The 26139-nt window shown below is 39.0% G+C and overlaps 1 protein-coding gene across 5 annotated transcripts in view; it reads right to left on the reverse strand.

Moving 5' to 3' along the window:
* CHD7 (chromodomain helicase DNA binding protein 7) overlaps positions 1-26139 on the reverse strand; it is a 128292-nt gene that overhangs the window by 92631 nt on the left and 9522 nt on the right. The window contains exon 2 of one of the 5 annotated variants that reach the window (XM_018079969.3): positions 16087-16217. The exons of the other annotated variants lie outside the window; for them this stretch is intronic. The gene's annotated coding sequence lies outside the window, so the exon portion shown is untranslated. The remainder of the gene's footprint in view (positions 1-16086; positions 16218-26139) is intronic. 5 annotated transcript variants of the gene reach the window in all.

A 26139-nucleotide genomic window follows, 5' to 3' on the forward strand; every position in this document is an offset into this window, starting at 1 on the left:
TCTCCAGAAATAGGGTTAAAAGCAACAAGCACACATTTGAATCCTAAAATTCAGGCCAGTCAGCCACAGGTAACAGTCAACATCAGCTAACAGTAGCTACGCTATGACTCTCAGAAAACCAAATTAAAATAGGCTAAGGGTTTTGTTTTACTACACACATTATTTCTGCCCAGCTCACTCCATTCCAATGGAGTCTGCACTAGGGACTGTCCTTTACAATGAAGGACATGTGCTATGGAACCTAGCACTCATGTGGCTTCCTCAGCACATGATCTTTCAAAAGAAAAGTAACCTTTAAGTTCATGATGTACTTCGTAAACAAACAAATTCATCGTCTAAATTAAGAGCAAAAACACTGTTTGCCACTATGTATGATTTTAGATCTGCATTTTTATCAGAAGTGTGATTCGACTTCATGTTTGAGCTGTTGATGCTAAAGCTGTTAGGTTTGAAATACAGCCTAAGACCTCGTTTAGGAAGATGTCTCAAATTGTAGAAGTATTTCTTCGGATTTAAGTTTCACCTTAAAATTAATGACCACAGCCCTTTACAGTCAGTTGTGCTTTTGCCAAACCTTCTTCCAACTTCCCCCAATAAGAGTCACACCTCTGATGTGATATATGGCTAACAGCAGCTGTTGAAGCATGAAAGACAGTAGCAGCTACAGCCTGATCAAAATAAATTAACCAATGTTTTGATAAGGAAACAGTCAATACTGGAATTAACTAACAACCTCTCAATAACAGGATAAACGTCTTCTAGATAGTTAAGCAAGTCATGAGAGTCAGTCATTTTTTAAGTTGCAAAAATCTCTTTGCTTCTTTCACTACAAGCAATATATTTTCTTTGTTTAAATCCTCAAAGCTAGTAAAAAAAAAAAAACCCACACAAATAAAGGCAGAACCTGCATCATCAAGCAATAATTCTACAATACTCAGCACGACTGTTCACTTCCCCGTGAACAGACATACTAACAGCAAGACTAACCATGATAAACTCAGCCTACAGTCTTTATTTGATTAAATAGTTTAAAAATAAGGGATGGTGCATCTTCTTCTCTACATTACTTAAAACCAACATACAGAGAACCCATGACTGTTTTTCAGATACAAAGGAAAGCATATCTGAACCCTTAGAAAGGTGGATTGCTTTAAAAAAGTGTGAATGTATGAAAGGTAGTGATTTTTTTAAAATCATCTTAAACTATACAGATTTTGCTATAAAATTCTATCACTTTTCTGTTCCTGAACATGAAAGACTGCACTAAGACTGACCTAAAGAGTCAATGAATATATTTCCTTAAGGCTGCCTATAATACAGCCTGTTTCTGTTCAAACCAGGACACAGTCAATTACTTAACAACCCCGTTGTCTCAACAGACAAAGCTCACATTTACTCCAGCCTGCAACATTCCAGTCCTAAACAGCTAGATTTCAAATTTAAGTAGTAGTTAACCATTGCCCAGCTTAATATTTCAGACCTACATGGACTCAGTAGCCTTGGGCAGCTTCCCACTTTTATGAGTTGAACTAAACTGGTTGCTGCACACGCATAACCCGCCCGATCGAGGTTTTATTCCTTAAGCAGCAGATCCAGGCAGTCAAGACCAAGAAGCTGCAAGAGCAGCACACTGATGCCCTCCACACCACCATCCTCACATTTTGCCATTCAGATTTTGTAAAATCAACAGGTTCCTCGATTTGGCTATCGAACCTTCTATAGAAGAAATTTAGCAGCACTTCTTGATGGCCATGCAGCAAGCAAACTGAATAAACAGAAGCGAGAAGGCAGCTAATAATGACTGCTTCAACCTTGAAAGACATATCATGCAGAGTTGATATTTTTACAGCTATTAGTTGATATCTCAGACAAAACTCTCAAGTACTTAGACACACACAAACCAGTTACTCATATAATGGAACTATGCACCTACACACAATACAATAATCAGCACAAATACCGTGCTATTCTGAAGAACTAGGCTAAAAAGACCTCTCATGCTAAAAAATGCCATGCCAAAGGTCATATTGAGAGCAGAGCCTCAAAATGTAGGATTAAACATTAGGCTACTAAATCTGCATTTAAACATTGCGTATTTAAACTGCTTTTCAAAACTGCTAAGCTCCTGCTGGCTGTTAGGGGTAGTAATTTAAGCATTTGCCGCATGGAAGGAGATGACATAAATGACAGCAATGAAAGTCACATTCTTATTTTACTCAAAAAGTTGAAGGAAAACATTCACTGAAAACTTCGCAAACACATGTAAGACCGTGACGACATAGAAAAAGTCATGACAAGACATTCAAATTGGGGAAGATGGCTCATGAGACTTCTACATTTCAGCTCATTTACCTACTGAGAGAGCAGCACTGCTGATGCCAGGACAGTTATGCAAGTGCCTGACCACGTCCGTGGGAAGCACGCCTAGTCTCCTGCGTGTTTAATGCCTAGCTCTCACGGCTGTCACAGACACCACACATGGTACATTCCTCCTGCGTACAGATTAGCCAAAATATAAGACCAGAGCTGTAAAGTGACTGCAACATCATTTCTGACTGCTGCTTCCAAAGAAACTTGGTTATCTGAACGCAATGCTTTCCTAGTATACACTTCACACAGTACAGTTGTGTTAAAAATTAAGTCCGTACAGTTTAGACATCAAAGGATAGCATCATCCCAGGAAGGGGAGATGCAACTTGCAAAGATGAAAATAGTGACCTGATGCACTTCAGAAATATGAAGATGCCTTCAGTGGGAAGCATCTGCAAATATGATATAAGCATTTCTGAAAAGTTTAGTTCCACATTTATCTTTCTGAAATTCAGTTAGTTCTTCACAGAAATACATATCCTTACAAAAATCTGCAGGGGCTGTCAGTGTAAACTAAGAATTGGGGAGGGAGGGAGGAGTGAAAACCTCAGGTCCCTTTCTCAAAAGTCACAAGTTTTGCCTATGTACAGTCAGCTAAATGCCATGAATGCTATTCAGTGACATCTTTTGGGCAAGAAATCCATGAAATCCTAAGTTCCCCACATAATCATTCAGCAGGAGCCAGACTGCATTTGATTTCCTTAATGCATGATGTACTTTGCTGAAGAACAGGCTTCTACCAAGGCAACTGAGGGCACAACAGCCTTCGAATATTTGGCAGCCTGTTGCTGTCAAGCAGCTGATGCAGGAATGACCAGCCTAGAGTTCAGCCTGTGCCACAGATTTGGAAACAATATCCTACGTCATTCAAGTTCACAGGAGCTCAGATATAAGACCGCAACCACGTCACGTAGGAGGGCTCTGATGCAAACCCACCGAGCCTCGTTGTTACATCATACAAAGTCATTCGCCACAACAGTTGGGCTGCAAACTCTTTTCCTAACATGGGAGTACTGCTAATTTTAAGTCAGTGCTTATAACATGAAGTAAGAAGCCTCAGCGTGTCTTTTCTTTCCAGATCAGAAGAAAAAGACAAAAGTCTACAGCCATTTATTACAAGCACATATTTAGAGGCTTTTAATGAGGTAACCAGAGCAATAAGGAAAAGAAATAATGTTTTTTACATTTAAGTACATTACAAACATGAGTAGGAGGGGACAAGCCTAATCCAGAGACACTTCAGTTTTAGTGTTACATAACCTGGAATTTTAAGAGCCCTTTTTTGGTCGTATGACCACCCTCTCTCCCAATGTAAGTTTAAAACACAGATGTGAAGCGGTTTATCTAAAAATAGTCCTAGATAAGCAAGTGAAACAATTGTAGCCACAAAAATATTTCAGGAATACTCTTCAAAACATTTGACAGAGGTGTTAACCTTGCAAACAACGCCATACAGGGGAGCAGTAACATGCTTAACGTGACCCCTAAATGACGTTTGACCATGACAAGGCAGCCGTGTAGCCAACATAAAAAACACAAGAAGATATGAAAAATTGTATGGACTACACGGCTGCCTTGTTTTGGTGGGTTTTGGTGGGCTGGGGACATTCAGCTGAGTGCTTGCTGCTCCGTGGCTGTGCGATGGCCAAGCGAGCACAAAGCCCTGGCAGGGCCGGCGGGGAGGTAGTGTCAGGGAGAAGACTTATATTGTCGCCATCAGTCACCCAGATATCTCCCCGCAATTACATTCTCTTCTCAAGCTGACACTAAACCGGCCCGGGGATTCAAGAGGTGGGACCAGCGGCGACCCCACTGGGGCGCTGAAAAAACACCCCCACAACCGATGGCTCCTGTTAAGGGCCGGGCTTTTTGAGCACCTACTGCAGTTGTCACTGATTAACCAACTTATCTGGCAATTTCCTACATTCTTTTGCATTTAAAAAGGATCTGAAAGGCCGAGAGTCATCCCTTGCATATTCCCGGGGGAGTGGGAGGCTGCGCCTCGTCCGGCTGGTGGGGCGCGGAGGGGCCTCCGCCACCCTCCCGCCCTCCTCCCCCAGCTCGGGCCTGCAGCTGAAAATAATTTATCTGTTCGCTCAGCCGGGCTCCCGGCATATGCGACTGGGAGGGAAACGTATCCATCATGGATAAACTTGAGCACAAAGACAGGCTGAGTGTCACAGGATACAAAAGGGCAGAGGTCGCCGCGGCGAGCAGGAGGGTTTGCGCAGGGCAGGGCAGGGCGGCATGGCCGCCTTACGGCAGCGCCGGGCCCGGCCTGCCCGGCCGGTCACAGCCCCTCGAGTAAACAAAGCCGGAGCCACAAAAACCGGAAAAAACCGCTGTAAACAACAAAATAATCGGAGGGGTGACGCAGCTCTAAGTAACACGAGGCCTTTCCCCCTCCCTTCGCTGAAAGCAGCTCGTGGTGTTTACACCCAGAAAGCTGGGAACTGTAAAAATTCATGAGGTGGAGACTCAAATGTTTCCCAGAGTTTCTGAACATGTGATTTTCACCGAAATGTATTTTTTTAATCACAGGCAGGTTTTAAGACTTAATCGTATCCCAAAAGGCTATTTCCAGCTATAGAATTATGAGCACTTTAAAGTAGCCAGACCCCATATTTTACTTTACCTGTTACAAGGCCAATACAATCATGTTTCATTCATAGTTTATGAAGTCTGAAAAACCACTTGATGAAATTACAGTCTACCAATACCACACATGGTATATTTGTCCACGTATATTCTATAATCATTTCAATTTATGACTTGTACTTAAGAGTCATTTTCCTGTACATGTGTTCTTCATAAATACTGGTAGATCACAGTCTGTGCTTTTACAGGAACCACATATCCACACTCATTTCTGTGAAGATAAATACACCTTATGCATCCAAAGTGAAAAGCCAGAGTTTTCACAGGACTAAAGAGAACACACTTCAGGACTGCAGAACAAAATGGTAGTTCTCCCTTACACTCTTTATATGTGGCAAGAGGAATCATCCTACATCTGAACTTAAGCCCTCGCTCAACTGCCAATACTGATGATCGGTTTTGCCCCATACACTTAAGCATAACTTCATGATTGTTTCAGCAAAGAAAAAAATTATTACATATTACAATGGAAAAGGATTACAAAATGTCTTATTCAGAAAAAAATGACATCACTGTTTCATATAGTATTTTAAATGAAATCACACATAGAATGGCTTGGGTTGGAGGGGTCCTTAAAGATCCTCCCAAGCCCCAAACATGATCTACTGGATTTTACAAATTTTATCTTCATTACAAAGAAGACCTGCAGTACCACACTAATTATGTATTTTATCATATATTATAGACTATTTAAATGAAGTGTTAAATTATTTCACTAACTTAAAATCAACCATAAAGAAAAAGGGTTGGGGAGTGAGGGTGTGAAGAAAGACAGTATGCTGCAGGACACAATGCAGCACACGGAGTAAATAGATTTGAGAAACCTTCCTTTAGTGCCTGGACCATTGAGTGGGTCCAGTGATGTCCTACAGGATATGGGGGACAGCTGAGACACAGGACAGATAACCAAAAGACCTTCCACAACTAGTTAATTAGACTACTTAAATTTGAGAGGTAGGTTTGTTTGTTTTGACAAAATAACATATGCACCTTGAACATTCTATTGTTTTTTTGAAGGATATGACAAAAAAGGTAGTTTATTCTTGGTCAGTGGAATGGAAGCAGGCTGTTGCATGTACAGATGAAGTCTGATTTTTTTGTTGTTGTTGTTTTTTGGTTTTTTTAACATAATGCCTGGCTCACAGTGATACTTATTCAAACCACAACATAAACAACTATACCAGGCTGTTCTCTGCAATGGAGTGGCAAGGGAAAGAGTGTGGTGGTCTCAACTTCCATTGTATAAGACTAAGATATTTAAGAGTAAACAAACAGCTGCATTCAAGTTCACTTAGACATGGAAAAAGGGTGCCTAGACAGCATAAACAATAGTGGCAGAAGTTATACATTGAAATGGGGACTGTCAGATGAGTGCAACCCTTATCAGGCTTCACATGCAGCGTGGCCTATCTTTCCAGGCACGACTGAACTGAATGTTTTTCCTCTATAAAAGCAGAGCAGGTTCAAAGGGAAGAAAACCAAATTTTCTTGTGCAGAACTTTAATGGGCCTCCAGACAAAGAAGAAAACTAACTGAGGTGTTTTCAAGTGTGTTGCCTAATTCATATGCACTTCTAAGATGACTCCAGCATAGGTATGTTCAAGCAAACAGAGCCTTCCAGGGAAAAATTTGTCACCTAAAGTTCTAGAACTATGCAATCTCACTCCCCTTTTCATCAAGATTTTGAAGAACTTGGAAGTAATTATCTTTGACTTGCAAACAACTGATCCAGTACCCAGAGCCACAGTCATTCAAACTACTGCAAGCAGTAGGAACACCTGACATTCATCTACCACAAAATCTTTTACGCACAACAGCAAAGTTCTTGAGCTACCTTCAGTTCTCCACAATCTTTGCAGAGATGGATGGTGAACATACCAGAGCAGTGCTGCATTCATAGATCAGATATGAAAGGGAGTTTTTACTTATCTAAAAATGAACTTGGAAATCAGTTCCACTTCATGGTAGGCAGCTCCATCTTCACTCAGAAAGCAGAGCTAAACTTAATTTTATAATGGGAAGCACTATTTTCAGTGTTCCTAACGATTCACATTCTGTTTAAGTTTACCTTTCAAGCTTATCAATCTTGCTGCAGCGTTTACAGAGAATTAGACATTTCCAAGCTCTTCTAAATTAAAATAAATGAATAAACCTCCCCCCAAAAAAACAACCAAACAAACCCAAAACAAACAAAAAGACCCATTTCCACATTGCCCTCCTCTCAACAAACACAAAAATTTATTTTGACTCACTAGAAAACTGTGAGGTTAAAATTTAGTGTGGAGTGCTGGGGTGTTTTTTTTGTTTTGGGTTATTTTCTGGGGTTTTTTTTGTTGTCATCATTTTTGTTGTGTTTCTTTAAGTAGGAAAAGCAAGAAAATTGAAGAAACGGGCAGGCTGCCTAGAAGGTTAGACTACTATGTTAAAGCATAAGAAATAAGAAGGCTTATTTTGATAACTTTGGAAGAGTTTGATTACAAACTTAGCTGGACTAGCAATTTCTTTCATGTTTGTAAATACCTGAAAAAGTGAAAGTCTGACCAATAAAATGGCTCATTAAAAAAAATCCCAAGCAAAAACACTCAAGCTGCAAAGATCCCAGAACAACAGAACTCAGCACTCCTGAACAAGTACTATATGAAGATTGCTACCACACAGGTTTGTGTAACCAGCCAAGTTTAGAACTATTTCACTTACTATTCAGAGTCCAGTTCTCAGAACAAAACCTACAACAGCTAGTGTATTATCTCTCCTACAGTGCAATGCAGAAACACTACGAGCTAAACAACATTTCCAAATTTATTTTATCTCCACAAAAAAACCATCATTCAGAATAAGATAGCAAACGAAAGACTGAAAGACTATACTATGTTTTACTTAAGCATCTACTAAATGGCATTTTTATAGCATAGACTTAGATCGCCAGAACCCAACACTACAGTGCTCAGCTGAGGAAAAAGCATGGATGAGGCTCTGCTAGAGATCAACTGATTTAGAAGTCACAGGAATTAGAAGCAGATTAAATACTTATGCTGTATTAGCAAATATTATTTGGACCTACAACCAAGACTCAGGTAACGGTTTAATTAATGATGCTTGCAAAGCAATAAAATCTAGCTCCTTTTCCCCCCAATTATATATACTATGTAAAACTAGTTATGAAAGTAGAAGTACATAGAAGTACTTTAAGGGGAAGATGAACTGCCTGCTGTCACTACAATACCTCCACAATGAGCTTTCCTGTCCCATGTTTTACAGTACCTTTTAAATTATTGTATCTGGTCACAAAGCATTATCAAAAAATCTGAAACATGCAAGAGGATGATTCTTCTTTTGCTACCCTGTTCAGCACCTGAAATCCAGGTACCTCCATGTGTTTTCAGGCAACCGTTATCCCTGAGTTTAGTCTTGAAAAAGAAGCAAGAGAGAAGATCCCCTCAGAGAAGTACATGTTATGTACTCTCAACTGAGACTGCAGCTTCAAAACAAAGCAAGCAATGAAACATCACACCTCAGTAACAGCCAGTCATCAGAATCAGGCCCCCCTGGACACTGTATACCAGTGTGCCAAGCTTGGGAAGGAACAAGTTATTCAGGAAAAAAAATTCTATTTGAGAAACTTCTGCGCTTACCACTCAAAAATACACAAAGACTTAACTTAATACATCGATCTTCTACCACCTGCTCTTTATGTAAACTGTTAAGGAGGTTCTTTTGTCTGGATGTCCCTCAAAGCCAGGTCTCACTCCTCAGCGTAAGGGACACTGACACCAACTGCACTTATCATATCTCCACAGCACCCAACACATTCTGTGCAGCTCCGCAAGTTACTCAAAAACCAAAAGTGAAGAGTCAAGCAAAAGACATGGGAACCAGCGTAATCGAGAGATGTCTGCAAGGCAGTAGCAACAGCTGTCAACTGGATTTGCTCATCGGGATTGTCAGGAGTCCCAGCCTGCTTCTGAGCATTCAGGTAAGCCAGCTGCCACCTTCCCTTTCAAATGAACTCCTCACTAGTCAGTCATGACTCTCACAGCAACTCTGGGTTACAGCACAGGCACTGTGATCATATTCAAAAGCTGTTGCTACCAAAACCTAGAAATATTTATTTAAAATTTAGACTTTTTTTTGTGTGTCTTTTTTTTTCCTCTGGGGAAGGCTGCATTTGTGTTTGATTTGTGGCTACTTTATAAATTAACTCTTTTACTGTTGAAGTAACTCTTTCTGACACCTCCATATACAATACATACTTTTAGAATGAATAGAAGATACTATGAAACAAGAATTACTCTGTATCCGTAATCTCCTTAGTAAATAGTAATTGATGCATTAGATAAAAAGAAAAACCACCAAGAAAACCCAAACAAAACCACTTAAATATCTGTGTGCTTAAAAGGAAAAATTCCCCTATTCTTTAGGGATCTCAAGATTGTAAACAGCATTGCAGACAGGAGGGATTATTACATTTTTCACAGCATCAAGATGCTCTATGAAGAAACAGGCTACATCACTTTTTCTGTTTGCAATAAACATGTAATTCAATGTAGTTCATTTAAACCAGGAGAGTCAGCTCCCTGGTATCGGCCTGGTCCACAAATAGCCCCTGTTGATAATCTGGGAATTTGAGATTATTGCTATGGCCATAGCATACTACTTTACCTGATGATCAGCAGTTAGTTTTTCATGTCTCACACCCATGCCCTATGTCTTCTTCACAAGAAGGACAAAACTAAGCTCCCTCTCACACCTTCTAAACCACTGAGTGAGGTAGCAGCATTAAAGCTGGAGTAGATTTACAGTTAAGGTCCAGATCTAAAAAAGCCTTTTTCTCCAGAGCTGAAGCCAATGAAAACAAGTTTAAACCAGAGTTTCATTTGAGAGGAAGGAAGAAGGATACATCAGCAAAGCAGCGATGCAAGGAACATCTACAAGATAGAAATCTATGGAGCGCCTCTATTTCAAACCTATGATCGCAATATAGTCCAATCATTCATACTTTGTTAGAAAAGTGGTGTCCATCTTACTTCAAAAAAGACATACCACCTTTTAAGATAACTGACACAAAGGTGCAACAGAATATACCTTGAAATCTTTTTACAGTTTTGAGAACTAGATCGAAGATTTCAGTGATAACCACAAATTTCACATTTCACTGGAGCCAGAGACTGTCCAGCCAGTTTTTCTCCCTACTTCTTTTTGACCTAGGCATCTGCACCTTTGAATGAATTCAAACTCAGAAAACTAATTCATCCATTTAAATTAATTTCCTATTTCTGCTCCACCATACTGTAGCTACTTAATCTGAGTGCCTTGTAGCTAGACAGACTATCATACCTAATAACTCCTTATACCATCAGTAGACACTCACTCCACTGTCTGTTGTTCCCAAACTTCAGAAATCACAAGCTGGATTCTCCTTGACCCTGATCTTTTATTTTCCCTAGTAATGCTCCAAGTGCTGAACACGGGATGGGGAAGCTTCTTTCCAAAACATTGCACAGCCTCTTCCCTGACTGCTGCGTACTCTTACTGTTCAACTAAACTCCCAAACTATTAACAACATGGTAGTTCCCCACTACTAAGCACAAATGAGAGACTGAGTCATGCAAATGTTATCCATCAATAAAAACATTCATGTCTCACCAAGTCCTCTCCTTCTTGTTCAATGTTTCATTCACTCCATGTTTTTCAGAAAGGCAACACATCTCATGGGCATGGAACCTCTCTTCTCACTCTGCATGGAACATGTGTGGCAGCTGCACTTGCATAGAAAACCTCCCAGAAGTATATTACACCTCTGATAATGCAATACATCTATCATCCCAAAAGGCAAACAATTGCTCCTATCAGCAACTCTATATTTTATTCCTCCATAATCAGTTTCTGCCAACATCAAGCTAATAAATGCATGATCCCCAGTTAGAAATCAGTGGTTAAGTTACATATATTGTATTAGCTGGGATGTGGGGGCAGAGGGGGGCTAATTTGAGAAATACATAGAAGCTTTGCTTTCAGGAGAATGAGAATTAGCACTTTTAATGTGCTCTGGGATTTCAAGTTGAATGTATGAACCACTTAAAAAAAAAATCACTTTACAGTAATTTCCAACTGGTTGCCTAACACCCATCTCCTAAGTGACTATCATCAAAACATAACCATAACACTAGCAATGAATTAATATTAAAACCCTTCAGTGAGATCACAGAAGTCCTCAAAGAACAGCCCAAGTTGTCAGAGCACACTTCTCCCACACTCTGAATAGTAGTTAGGTTCTGGAAATAAAAGCTTTGTTCAATTTCTAAAGTGGGTGCTAGGTACATTTCTCATTTACATATATAATTTTGAAATTCAAACCAATTTGATGGTGTCTAAACAGATTTTAAAAGCCAAGAACGACTACTTTCAAAAAGAAAATGATGCAGTAGTCAGAAAAAGGGGAAGCTACACTCACTCACTAGGACAATTTGACTAGCAAGGGACTGCACTCTGACAATTTTATTAACTTTGGCAGTGATAATTTATGAAGTTTTGCAGGGTTTCTGTGTATCAGCAAGTCAGAAGTGGTTACAATTCTTCACTTACAAAATGGAAATTTTGTTGTTCACCTATTTTGCGTTACAGAAATACTTCTCAGTCGCAGGCCTGCATTGCCACTGTCTCTGCTGCTGTTGGTAACTCACCAGATTCACTCACAAGAGAGCAACAGCTCAACGATCTGTGAAAGGGATAATCTAAGTGACTGCAGGATGGAAGAAGTGCTAAAGACAAGAGCAGCCTAAAATAGCAGTCTGAAGATGGGCAGCAGGCATCTGCCTGCCAAAAGCAAAAACACCTCACGGGGTCAAGTTCCCCAGCTCCTAGGCCAAGAGAGTGATGACCATGTTAAGGTTTCTTAACACCTCCCTGACTCCCCACAACTTCTCACTAGTTGCATATTTTTGTCTTCACAAATAAGGCTTCAGCTATTTCTCTGTCTGTCTGCTGCATCTTAACATTTAGCATCACTGTGCCTTTCTGAGCCCACCACAGAGCAAAGCACAGTGCTCCTCCCAGGACAGGGGGCAGCTGCCACATGGGACAGGCCTACAGCATCACGCACACAACTGAGTAAATACGTTTGCTACAAAGAAATGAAAATGCACCTAACAAAGTTTCTCAAGATACTAGATGTCTTGCATGCCAAGTTTCTGAGAGAAAAGGAAAATAAGCATGCAAGCCATTTTCTCCAAAACCACAACCCCTTAATTCCCCGGGTCAGCACGGTGTCTGGTCCTTCAACATTTTACTCGGCTCAGCAGATGAGGAAACAGTCACACCAGAAGGCCCTGTAACAGATGGAAACCAGAGCAGCTGGAGAGCAGGGAAATGTCTGTGCAGGCGAGGGGGTGGGGTGGGGGCAGAAAGCCCATCCCCACTCTTGAGCTTTAAAGCTGTGTGCAGCCATCACGCCGTACTGCAAACTCAGCCCCCGGATCTGCTGGGGAGAAAGTTGAAGGAAGCAGTATGTGGCCGGATGATTTAGTGCTTCCCAGACTTCCCATCAGGAGAGCAATACTGAGCCATGCAACACAGGCCTGCAAGCACTGGGTGTGAGCCCCTCAGGGGAATGGGAGATAGTGGAAAAGAGCAAGCTGGGCATTTGCCTTCTTCATGAAAAGCAGAGCAGATGAAGAACTGCTAGCTGGAGAAGGCCTAGAACTGGAATGGTGAGGAAGGAAACAAAACTACATATGCATACTGGAGAAATGAGTAAGGAAACAGTGAATGAATTAATACCAAAACCTGTGAAGGCTTGAGGGATTTTTTTTCCTTCTTTTTTTAAAATAAGAGGTATTACAGAACCAAAGTGGCACAGAGATACATTTTTAAAGAGAAAAAACCCAGCATGGTAAATGAGGAAGAATAAGAATTGAAGAAAAAAACCTGCCATATGGTGCAACTATTCCACTACAGTTTAGATTCACAGCTTTACAACACCTGCGCAGTAAATAACCACATTAAGTCATACATGATGTCACCAGTATTTCCTTTCTCAACTTAGTTAACTATTCGGGAAATACATCTAACAGGGGGTTTTATACTGTTGGAAAGACAAATGACTGTCCATGATTAAGATGCCCATTCCCTGACACAGCTTGGACAGCAGCCTATCCAGTTCCCAGATGAAGGAAACAGACCAAGCCCTATGAGGCAAAGTAAGCCATTAAGCAGGGAGTTTATTATAAACAAGAAGAGTGAGGTGGGTTTTTTTCCTTGTTTGTTTGTTTCTTTTAATCTGGGTTGGAACTACCTTCTGCAATCCTTCTGCTCCTCAAGTCAGGGGACAAGAAACTAAACTGATCAACGCGTAAGACGGAAGTCCTCATATGAGAGCAGCAGATTACAGCGTTAACCCAGATAATGCAAACAAGGTCAGTCAACGCTTGTGAAAGGCACACAGAAATACTCCATTTTCTATGTATGTGTGTGTCTATATGTATATATATATAAAAATATATATAAAAATATAAAAACTGTTCTTTACCTGGCCTGCCATGTAGAATTAGACTTTGAACATTGAGTTTCAGGAGCTGTGAACAAGTGCAAAATTGACAGGACAGGGGAAAGTTTTCATGAAAATTTTTCCTCCTTAGTTATTTCTGTTCCTAACCTCGAGCATGATGCTTTTGTTCTACTATTATCCCAAACATCTCAAGAAAATTCAGGTGCAGTCTGACACCAGAGGTAAGCTGATCTAACCATTAGTTGCCATCAGAAGATAGTCATCACAGGGGTAGCTGAACAGCAATGACAGCACAAGGAAAGAAGTAAGAGTGGTATGGCTGATTTCAAGCATCACAACCCATTGGATCAACTTATTACTATACCATTCATTCAAACTGCCTTCAGGCCATGGCCAGGTGGTTCAACAACTTAACCTGAAAAGCACAACAGTAAAACAAGCCAGGCATTTGCTATACAGAAAGAATATGAGAAACCACTGTCTGCTGGTATGACTTGCAGAGAAAACAATTTATGAATTTTAACTTGGTCAAATATAGGAAAAATATTTTGCATCCAACTAATCAAGCACACAATCAAATCAACATTGAACACTACACAAAGCAAGGGAAATCTTGCAGTTCCCTCTAGCTACTCCTGCTGGCTGGAAGATTGCTGACCTAGAGCTATTTCATACAGTGTAAAACTCCAGTGAAGGATGTGCTGAGATCTGGCATTAGAATTTCTTTTAGACAAGAAATGTTATATTTCAGTGTGATTTAGGAAAATAAAGGCCATTTGTGAATACTAAGGATATTTGTCAAGAGAGTCAAAGAACAGATTTTAGTTAAGACATTCCAAAAGCAATTAATCCATGGTGCTCAGAGGACTGCCTCCAGCAGTTCAAGCCAAGCACACATACAGTTCCTCAATGAATGGTTGTGATGGATAAACACCCTACTTAAAGGGAGAATACTTCATCAACATCCATTCAACACCTAGGAAGCCTTCTGGACCTAGAGAGGTAAAACTTTCTTAGATTTCTCAGTACACTTCCCCTGCTCACATTGTACTTGTCTGCAGTCTTCCCTAAACCCCCACATGAAGAGTCCATTAGCATAAGATAGGGTTTTACATATTCTTTTTTTTTAAACATATTCACCACAAGAATTTTTAAATATATCCCACTATTTGAAACACTTTTGTTCCAAGAGCTGACCATTACAGACTATTTTCTAGATATGGCAGGACAAATTCCTTCCTGTCTGAGAGTTTCCATGGTAATAAAAGTCCCCTTTAAACACATTCACGGTGGTTTGGGCAGGCCAAACAGGCAGCCTTTGTACTGAAAAGCTCCCTCTTTGTACTCCTCTGTGCTGATCCTGCACAAACTACCGTAAAAGTGTATTTTAGTGGAGGCAGAGTAAAACTAAGGCTCACATCAGTTTCACACGACAACTGTTTATTCCACAGCACAGATACAATCCACTGGAAGATTCCCTTCCCAAAGAATTTCAAGTGGTTGGAGAAAACAAGCTACAGGACAGCCTATGACACATTTCAGCAGACCTAACTGCAGCAACTTTGCCACTTCCACCATTAAAAAAGACAAACTGAAATGACCATCCTCCTTTTCCCTTCCCCCCCTCCCCATCATGGAGTCTCATTGCTATTTGGGGATGGCATATTTACACCAGTGCATGTGTCTCTAGTTAAACAAGAGTGGTCTCAATCAATAGCTCCGCATCAGCATGCAGATCTATCATGGAAAGGGACTGAACCACACCTAATGTGTGCTTCAGAATGTTTCTATATATTCCTCCAAACAAACAAACAAACAAAAAAATGTTTTTAGAATGTTCAACAAAGCACTTCACTTTAAATTTCTATCTATTCACATTTTTGCTTTGGCACCTTTGAGTACTAGCACAAATTCCAGAACATTTAGGTCTTGCTCCAAGCAGAACATCTTTTTATTAGGAGTTTACATTTCAGTACTTCACACAGTATTTCAAATTTAAAAAGATTTTTTTCTGCTACCACTATAGCAGACCTTCTACAGATGCTGGATCAACTCTACAGACAACAATTCTCTTAAAGAACCAAATCATTAAGCATAAACGTGCAACCCTAATTCAGTAAGAAAGGTTTCAGCCATTCCTTAGATTTTCCTTTGTTAAGTCTTCAAAAACTTATATGGAGATTACTTCAGATAAAAAGTCTCTATTTCCTGGTCAAGTTTGGTCACTAGAGCTTTCAAAGTTTCAGACATCTCAGGAAGACTCTTAAGTGCAGCTCAGTTCCCAAGCCAGTATTTCTTTGCTTATAATAAAATACAGAAGAGAAAATGTAAGCATCTGATTTGCACAGTGAGTTTTTCTCCAGTGCTACCATTAAAATCCAGGGTGGGTTTTTTTCCACCTCATCTAGTAGATACTTCAGCATAGCACAGAACTCTCTTATCCCAGGTTTTGAGAGAACATATGAAGAAAAAACAACAGGAATAGCTCCAAGAAACCAACATAATGCTTCACTATCAGCAGTTTTAAAACACCCCTCAAACACACACATGCACACCTCCTTTCTCAGCTCTCACCCCCACCATGTAACTCATTCCCTGCTGGTTGTCATTGCTCCCAAAAAGTCCAATCTTGACTACAGACTCTCTCCTTCTCAAGAATTGAAGCAGTTTGTATGGAAAGCATTATCTGGATGAGTAAAAAAAAAATAAAAATAAAATCAGTCTTTGGTCACTTTACACACATAAGAATGAAAATACCTCATCTTTGTGAAATCTAATTTAGAGGATTTTAGATTTCCTTTTAGGCAATAGAGGAAACAGCCTTAAAATTACAGCAAATTTAAAATTGTAGTAGGCAGTGCAGTAGCATTTAAGTCAAGCAGACTGAATAGAAGGTGTGAGAAAGGCATGTTATGCAGAACGATGATGACCCATAAACCCAAGCTGTGGCTGTAACTTTCTGGAGAAGCTTTTCAGTAGGCAGATTTTAAGGACAGGATCAGAGCAGACACAGAAAAATCAGGAGACAGCAAAGTATTCATGAAATGCCTCTCAAAATAACAGGTCTAATAGCTCACTGACTACTGGCAACTGAAAAATTATGGGTTTGGCTTCAGCAAAACTAACAGCATTTATTTTTTTTCCAATAGAAAATTTCAACTCGGGGAAAAGAAACTGAACAGAATTTGTTTTGGTTGCCAGCAAAACCTGGTCTATCGCTTTCGTTGAAACTAGTCCAATTTAAACAAACATCAATGTAACATCCCACATTTCTCATGCTAGCGAATCTTATTACGAAGACTTTCCACAAACACATGGTATTGATCAGTTATTATCAACAACAACAACAAAAGAAGTCATACACAGTCCTCAAGGATCATTTGTAGTAAATCCATCTACGTCAGCAATCTAGCTATAAATCTATGTCCCTAAAAAGATGCAACATGTTAGATGATTTTCACTGTAGGTTGTAATATTTCTGAGTATGTTTAAATTGCCCTCAAATTATGCTTTATCAAGCCATCATGCTGATTGTAAGATAACTGAATATAATCAGAAAGGGTAAACTGTAGCTTCTATTTCTTATGCACCCACTTCTTAAAATCAAAGTCATTGTACGACAAAGATTTCATTACCACCCTGTTCTGACAGAAACCAATATTAATTATTATTTGAATTAACCTTTGAGCCATAGTTTTCATCAGTACTCAGTAAAGACACGGACAATTTCTAATTACATTCTACTCTCATTATAAGTCACCAGGCTGTAAAGCTGCATCTGACAAGACTGCTATACTTGGCCTTGAAATGCTTTGGACTTCACTATAAATCTTTCAGAAACATCTAAGAACTCATTGAATACAAGAGCTATCACACAGGATGCTTCTCCAACAATTTAGAAACTGCTTTAAAGGGATACCAACTGTGATATGACGGAATTGCAATACTATTCCTGGAGAAAAATAAATTATCAGTGGCTTTATCATTTGGCATCGCTGTATAGGTGATCTTCTACCTAAAGTTACATACAGTGGATTGACTCAGTCCATCAAGTGCAGTGATCATCAACTAAATCATAATTATATTCAACAAATAATATAAGAAAATGAAAATGTATAGACTGGCAGAAATCTGATTCCCAAGCTTACAGCAAATATCTACAGCATAGGCTGTATTTATTACGGACTGGAGAGAGAGGTTTGATCCACTAAAGTGTTATTAGTTCTCTAGCAGGAAATATGGATTTTAAGGGTCATAAATGAAGAATAATCTCTAATTAATATAAAAAAAAAATAGTGCAAGAGGGCAATCTTTTTTTTTTTTTGTAATTTTTCAGCTTTACCTCACATAATCACTTTGCTGTGGTCAGTTAGCTATCCAGCAAAAAATGAAATAAACACACGGATATAGGGAAAGTAAATGCCATTCTGGAGAAAAGGTTTCTACCCTTGGCTATGCCAAATCTCTTGAACGAACAAATTAAACTTCTAAAAGAGTGATTTCTGGCTCTGTAACCCGAGCCTCATTTTCACAACTTCACAAAGCTCACATCTATGACTAACTCCAAATGTTCAATCTCTAAGCTAAAGACAGTTTTATTTGAAGGAATACCAGAGGCTGGGATCTATCAGGTTTCAAAACCAGAACTTGACTTAGCTGCTGACTCAAGACATATTTCAAGATAACGGAGGCATATTTCAAGACACCATTTTTAACGTTCTACTGTTGAAAATACCTGTATCTTAAAACAGAAGCCTCAGTATGAAATCAGTTTAATTCCAGTGAATGACATTTCATGTTACAGAAACCTTGACTTCGACTAAGATGCACAACATATATGACTTTAAATTTTTTCACGTTAAAAAAAACAAAACAAAACAAAAAACCCACCCAAACAAAAAAAACCCCAACCAATGATCTTTCCTTCACAGATCACTTTTATGGGTGCTGTGAATTAGACAGAAGAACTAAGTTACTAACAGCACAAAGATTTTAAAGAGAAAATCGTAAGACACAAGAGAACCTAATATAAAGTTCGGAGTTTTTAAACACAGAAAATGACAGTTGTGCATGTATTTAAACATATTATGGATTCCATTAGTTAATGCACAGCAACTGTGTAATCACACAGGGTAAAGATGGTCCATGACCAGAAGAGTAGCTGGATGCAATCAGGCTTATCACAAAACAGAATACAGCAAGACATTCAGATCTCGCAATTTTTAGAAAAGGCTGGAGATGATGTATGGGATGTCAGTCTATAAAAATGCAGTGTTTGTAGCATTGGTGTCAACAGTGTTACCGATTGTAAACATGCCTCCATTTAAACACAGAAGTTGTATTTTTACTTCCAAGCCAGGTGATTAAGACTACTGTCTTAAATCGTGTCCCCATACTCTGAAACTATCCAGACCCTTCACCTTAGGGCCCCAACTTGCTTACCAACTCAAATGGGCCATATTGGTTTGTTTCTGTTTTTTCATCCTTGCAGTTACGCACTTTTCAGAAGGTACTCCAAACATAGATCTTCTCTGTATTACAGTTAAATCTACGTGAATATTCAGATAAGCATTTTTCTTTTATACCCGATACATTAAATGCCTGGATTATTATTATTCTCTACCAGCTAAAAATATGTAACTGGTGGTTTGACTATTTCTTTTCTAGACATATATGGGTAAAAGGACAAGAGAGGAACGAAAAATCATCATTCTTCACTATGCAAAAACAGCGCTTAAACAGAAACAAACAATTTAATTCCTTCCAGGCAAGTGATGGGAAAATATCTGAGGATTCAGATCAATAATCATATGGGGAGGAGGGAAAGGAGGCATCAGAACCATCAGAACCATGGTGGGTTAGTCCATCTTTATGAACATTTTAAAGTACTTTCCACACAACATTTCATAGCGTTTGCTATTGTAGTTAAACTTCAAGGTAGACCAGAAGGAACAAGTATGTATCCAAGCCTTTGAAAAGGCAAGGAAAACTGGCAACTTACTGTGAAAAAGAGTCAGTGTTGATTTTATTCTACAACAAAGCCTACATTGTGACTCTATTCTGCTAATGCATTAACTGCTTCACAAATCACAGAATCATAGAATGGTTTGGGTTGGAAAGATCATCTAGTTCCAGTCCTCTAAAACAAAGCACATGATTTAACCTCATGCCACATATCCCCTTTAATAATAAAATTAAGATAATACTAACAAGATCATTAAATCATTAACACTAAATTTATTTGAAAAATGTATTTGGTCAGCAGAAAGGTTGCCTTTTAAAAGACGCAAAAAGATATTGCCTTACTGCTGGTGCATGAGGGGAACAAAAGCGGTATAGCCTTTGACAAGGATCACAGAAACAGGGGCAGATACCTATACATAATCCATAGCTTTGTTCAAGCTACTAGATTAAGACCAACTTCCCCCTCCCAATGCCATTTTCAAAATCCCATGTGTGGGGGGCATAAGGGACAAGGAGGTTGAGAGAGAAATCAACAGCATTGCAGCACCTCGTTTTGCTTATCAGCTATTCATAGACCATGACGAAATCCCCAACTACCTTCATGCCATTTTTTCGCATCAGATTTGCTAGTTACATTTTTCAGCAAGCCTATAAGCAATCTATTCTAATAAATCAGCCTATAAAAGCACCTATTCCATTTAAACCTCAGCACTAAATGACTGATAGCTTGTGATCTTCCAGTAGTAGAGATACGTTCTACTAATGCACAACTACACAGCTTTTAAACGAATGCGAGAATCCCCCTCCATTCTTCATTGCAGTCACTTTGGAGGAGAAGTTCAAAACACATTCATTAGGGAAGAGATACAAAAACTGGCAAGAGCACCCTTACGTTTAGCACCTAAAAGACTTTACCATCTTGGAACACGCTGCTTTTGATTGTTTCTAGGTTGGACTAGTTTCAACTCTTGTTACTTCAGATTCTGTTACCAACCTTTACTTTGCACACAGAAAGCCACTCCTCCACTTTCTTCTAGGTACTTTGCCAGTAATTAGATGAACTAAGAAGTGACCACATCCTAAAATTCCTTTGAGTTCTTTCTTAAACCAAAAGCCTATACTTCTCTATAGTTCCTCTCCCTGTTACCCTCACCAAATTTACCTGTAAGCCTATTGATTGCAATTTAACTTGTATTTTAATCAGAATAAAAAACAACTTATGAGTTATCTTGCACACAATGGCATGCTATCTAGAAGCTGTAGTCAGATTCATGAGAAAGTTTAAAAATTAACAGATTTGCAGACTTACAACTTTCCAAGTCATTTTCAGCTAAGCAAAGGAACAAAAATCTCAAAAAACCCCAGTACGAAGTGGTTATTATTTGTGCAAAAGTTTTTCTAAATATGGTACTCACACATCTATACATGAAGACATGAATAAACTCTTACTGTTCCACCACTGCTTCAAGCACCAAAGGTTTTTATACAGAGTGGTACTGTAGCATGTCACATACTATGATAAAACAGAGAGACCTCAGTATTAAACAATTAAATAATATATTACAGTACGGTTTTTCACACAGAGAACCAAGAAAAAGAAAAGCAGAAGTTATGGCTCCCATGATAACTACAGCTTGATTGTAATACTGTATTATACTGTATATTTGAACAAATGCATCAATTTACAATTGATGGGAAATTATACTGAAGGACACAGTCACGTACTTTGTCTCACTCCAAAATAAATCAGTGGCATTTGAAATAAATTTCCATTCCACTTGTACAAGTTAGTAAGGTGACTGGTTTTCTGGCAAGAAGAAATCACAGTATAAAAGCATATAAACCATATTTATCAAAAAATTTACATGAAGTTATGGTAAAGCACAGAGGGCAACACTGCTACATTTTAACTAGATCATGGACTATTTAAACATACATCAAATTATATTACATTCAGATTTGTTCATGTCATATTTGACTTAAGTATATCATGACTCATGGCTACTGCTAATGAAATTCATTAAATATATTTAAACTTAGTATTCCTAAAAAAGCAACAAGCAACAAAAACACATTGTTGGAGTGCTTACTCTCAGGCTACCAGTAAGAACATTTTTCAAGAAGAAGTGAATAAATTGGACAAAAAGAACTAGCAAGGAAAATTGCAAACAAAAGATATGCTCCTAAAAGAGCAAATTCATAAAAGGTCCTTCCACAAATGCCAGGTGTATGAAGCCTGCTAGAGAATCCACTGGACTAATATATAACCAAGATATGAAAAAAGTACTCCAAGAAAATAAAAATTAAAGTTTTCTGCATCTACTGTCATTGGAGAAGCTAAGGGAAGTTTTCTCCTTAGTCACATAAATCCTAAGAAGTAGTTTTGGTCAAACCAAACAGTAGCAAATTACCAGTGTGAGATGGCATTCATCAAGAGTTCTGAAGAGCTGAAGGATAAAATAGCCTATCTGTCCACTGTGCTGCATAATATCTCGGAGTCAAACACTACTTTCACATCAATGGTGCATCAGTTTTGAAAGGTGGTCACACCTTTAGCCTGCCAAGAACTACAGACCAATAAGTCCAAGGTCTCAGCAGGCCAAATAAGCAGAAGATAGAAGCAACATGGGCACATAGCTAAGTACAGGCTACAGAAGTGACACCTATGCTTTCCCACAGAAAAGTCCTGTCTTACCAATATAGGAGATTTCACTGAAGCAACTGGTAAGTGGTCAAAGTTTGAGCTAACCTGGATGACCAAAATGCATGCCAGCTGCTGAACAAAGGTCCTCCAGCAATAGTTCCTAAGGAAACTAAGCTACAACAGCAAAAAGGGAAGGCCTTCACATGGATAAAAGTAACCAGTTCAAAACAGGAAAAAACCACTAGAAAATATCACCCAGTTCTTTTCTAGACCTGCATCAACAGCATGCACATAAAAGATCTAGAAACAGATGGTGAAGCTTGAAGTGAGTTTGCTGATAATATTAACAAGTTCATTTTGCTAAAACTTAAAATCCACTATGCAGGAAGCAGCATCATACCCAGTGAAGGTGTAATAAAGTGCAGATGAGATTTAGTGTAGGTAAATAGAAGACAATGCATCTGAGGAAATACAATCTGACTGTTTTACATACATTTTACTGAGCTCTCACATGATCATCATCAATAAAGAGATTTGGGAGTCAGAATAAATAGATCTAGGAAAACAAGATTTGTCAGAAGAGTAAACAGAATACTAGACATATTTAAGAAAAAAAGAGAAGGGAAAAAAACCCCACAGAATTGTACAAGATGAGATACGCAAGTCTGTGAGGTATCTCTGTCTTGCTGCAGTGCTAGTATTTGCTCTGCTCACCTCCACTTCAAAATTAAAATTGACAGCCCAGAGAGGGCATTTGAAGACCCTTCAAAATCTCCAGCAAGAAGGGACAACCAGGGAGAGAATAAAAGAGCCTACGAAATCAGGAGCTGCATGGAACAGGTAAGTAGTGAACCATTGTTCTCTTTTAACAAGGAAACTAGAGAACATCAAACAAAACTAGCAGGTGGTAGGTTCAAAATAAAACAAACAAAAGGAAGCAGTTCTTCATATGATGTGTACTTAAGCTGCAGAACTCATTGCCATGGTCTCAATGGAAGCCAAGAGTTTACACAGACCAAGAGAAGACTAGATGAATTCATGCAAGAAAAATTCATTAAGCATTACCTATCATTTTTTCTGAGACAATTCTGAGCTGCAGAGTTGTAGAGGCTAAGGGAGGGGCTTGCTCTGTTTCTGGATAGCCTCCACCCTGGTCACTGTGAAACAGGATTTTGGATGACAGACCTCTGGTACTGAAAAAGTAAGGTGATATTCACAACATGGTTTTAATAGCTCTTGACAACTATGCTACTTCACTAAGACACAATTTCCAGTATATCATTTCACCCTCCTTTCATAAAGATGCTGTATCTTAGTCCATGTTACCAATACTTCAAGAATACAAGTGAGATTACAACATTCTAGAGGATCAGAGCATGAGACAGACAAGGACAACCAAAACTGTATCAGAGTCTACTGAAATTCTACCAGTCCTGTATAAAAATTACGCTATTCCAACAACAGAAAATTCAGAGAAGAGTTTATGATCTGGTTTTAACCCCTTAAAGAGTGGAAAAAAAAAAGGCAACAAAAATACTGACAATACTAAATACTGCAGCACAAGCAGTACTTCTCTGCATGCTACTCATTACCTGCAGTGGTTAAGTTCACTTTTTGCAACTAAAATAGTGGATTTTTAATAACTCAAAACAAAGTTGTGTTATACATTGACATTTTAGGAATACTGAGCTTGCACTAAAAACATTTTTTTCATGTTTGAAGGAAAAAGACTTAAAAACAACACTAAGTGATGAAAAAAATAAAATAGTCACACTTTTGATTTAAACAGCATATGTAAAAGATAGTATCAGCTCAAAGCACTGGCCTGGAGCTTTATTACTGTTATAAAAAGGTACTTAAAATAACTACAACATATTTAGGTTAAGCACTTAAAGGAATTACTGGAAGACTGAATTCAATCCTCGGCTCCAATCCACAAGTCATTGTGCAACATCTTAGCTGCTGAAAACAAACCCATGGTCCCCATAAAGTGGGGACCATGCCCATCTCCTAAATTAGGGTACAAATCTTTCCCTTAACAAATACAGAAGGCACGGCTATTGCTGTTGTAAGCATCTCCCAGCCCTGCTTCCTCCAACCCAAGAAAGGTGCTGCTGCCACCGTATGCCAAGCACAGCCCAAGCTTGAAGGCAGCAGCATATTCCCAGTGCACAGCAGGCCTTCTGGTAAACCTCTGTCAAAGAGAAGGCAGCACAAGCCAGTGGTTTATTTTCAAGGACTCATAACAATCAAACTTTTCATAGGTACAGTAAAACTCACCATAACATCCAGATCACACCAACAAAGAAATTACATACCCTTGCTTGGAAACATGCAGTTTTCAAAGAGACTGTTTGGCTGTAGTTTAGTTTAGTCAGGTTAAAAACTTGACTTGAGATGGAAAAATAATCTGACAGAAAGTGCAAGTCAAAATGGCTAATAACCTAGCACAGAATACAAAGTATCTTCTCTGAACTCTTTCTACTCCCAAACCTAAACTCAACATACAATTGCAGACTATTTGGCAGAGTTTGTTAAGGAAACTGTATGGGACAAGAGGGAAGCTTATAGTCCCTAAACTCAATACAAAAAGTACATTGTTTAGAATTTACTCCTGAGAAAAATATTTAAAGGAAGAAGATGTAAATTCTGAAAAATCGCAGTCTACTCGGACACAGACTGTAAACACACTTAAAACAGATTTTTTTTAAGTGCTAAATGTCAGACCAACTCCCCTTTTAAGGAGGGCATTTATCTACTTCACAAGAGCAGTATCAAGGCAAAATTAACACTTGGTAAAGAACCGAGATCATCTGATGAGTGCTGCTGGGTAATCAGCAACTATTACACATCCCAATATGATGGACCACAAAATACCTCACTATGAACCTGGTACACCAGTTTGGAGTAGCACTTAGGATCCTGGCTTCCAAACACCTGCTCAGGTCACTAGCCTTGAAGAAAAACTATCCAAACACTTGGAGCTGCCTAAACTAAACAGATATTTTGCCTTCTATCACTTCCACGTGCAATTGAGACAAGAAGCGTCAAACTTACACACTGGAAACGAATGTACTTTTCCTTACGGTACAGCGGAACTATGTGCTCAGAACTCCTCCTGCCCTTTCACAGCAAGCCTTGTCCATAGCCTTGTCCAGCAACAGTAACCATCCCAAAGTGGGAAAATACCCTTCCTGCTTGTATTCCAAATGCCTTTTTTTTTTTTTTTTGAAGCAACAAAGTTGCTCTTGTTGCTTAAGTTCCTCTTAAGCCCTTCCTGTAGCAATGCCCACCACACCAGACACCTCCAAATTTAATCCACTGGAATAAGCAGCCTTTAAATTAAGGTGTTATAAGGTCATATAGCAAGCAAGATGATCGGATTAAAGAGGAAGTGGAGTTAAGTTAATACGGAGTCACTATTTTAAGTTCTGTATTCAAGACAACAGCATGATAGCTGTTCAAGTGCAATCCAGTCTTCAAGCAGGATGGCGAAGAACTTCTCTATTAAAAAAAAGAAAAGTTTTATTTCTCTTCTAAATCTGAATATGAAATGCAGGACAACAGCTCACCAGACAGATAAGATCTGGTCCCTGAGACAGATGTTTTACAGCTGTGCTTTGGGCTTCCTAAAGCCCATTAGAGCTAGCACATACAATTCCTAATGTAAACAAGCTGCTTTTAGTAACCACAATATTCATCCTGAACACACACAGTGCTAGTGAGGGCCACCACTCCTCAGAGTTTTCACCAAAAGCAGCTTACAATGTCCTTAAGATAGAATTTGTAAGTCCCCTATCCTGCTGCTCCCACCATCCCCTGTAGCTCTTGAAAGGGAATTTTTTAGATGTAAAACCCAAAGAAAGGAATCTAGACAGTGCACTACATGGGAGTTTGGGGTTTTTATAACTATGACAAGTGTTTACCTTCCATTAAGGCATATAGAATTGCCCAAATCTTGAGAAAAACAGGAAGGAAATCATGAGCTTCCACTCTTCCA

The sequence above is a fragment of the Manacus vitellinus genome, unplaced genomic scaffold (assembly GCF_001715985.3).
Source record: "Manacus vitellinus isolate BGI_N305 unplaced genomic scaffold, ASM171598v3 scaffold_1_pilon, whole genome shotgun sequence".
NCBI classification, from domain to species: Eukaryota; Metazoa; Chordata; class Aves; order Passeriformes; family Pipridae; genus Manacus; species Manacus vitellinus.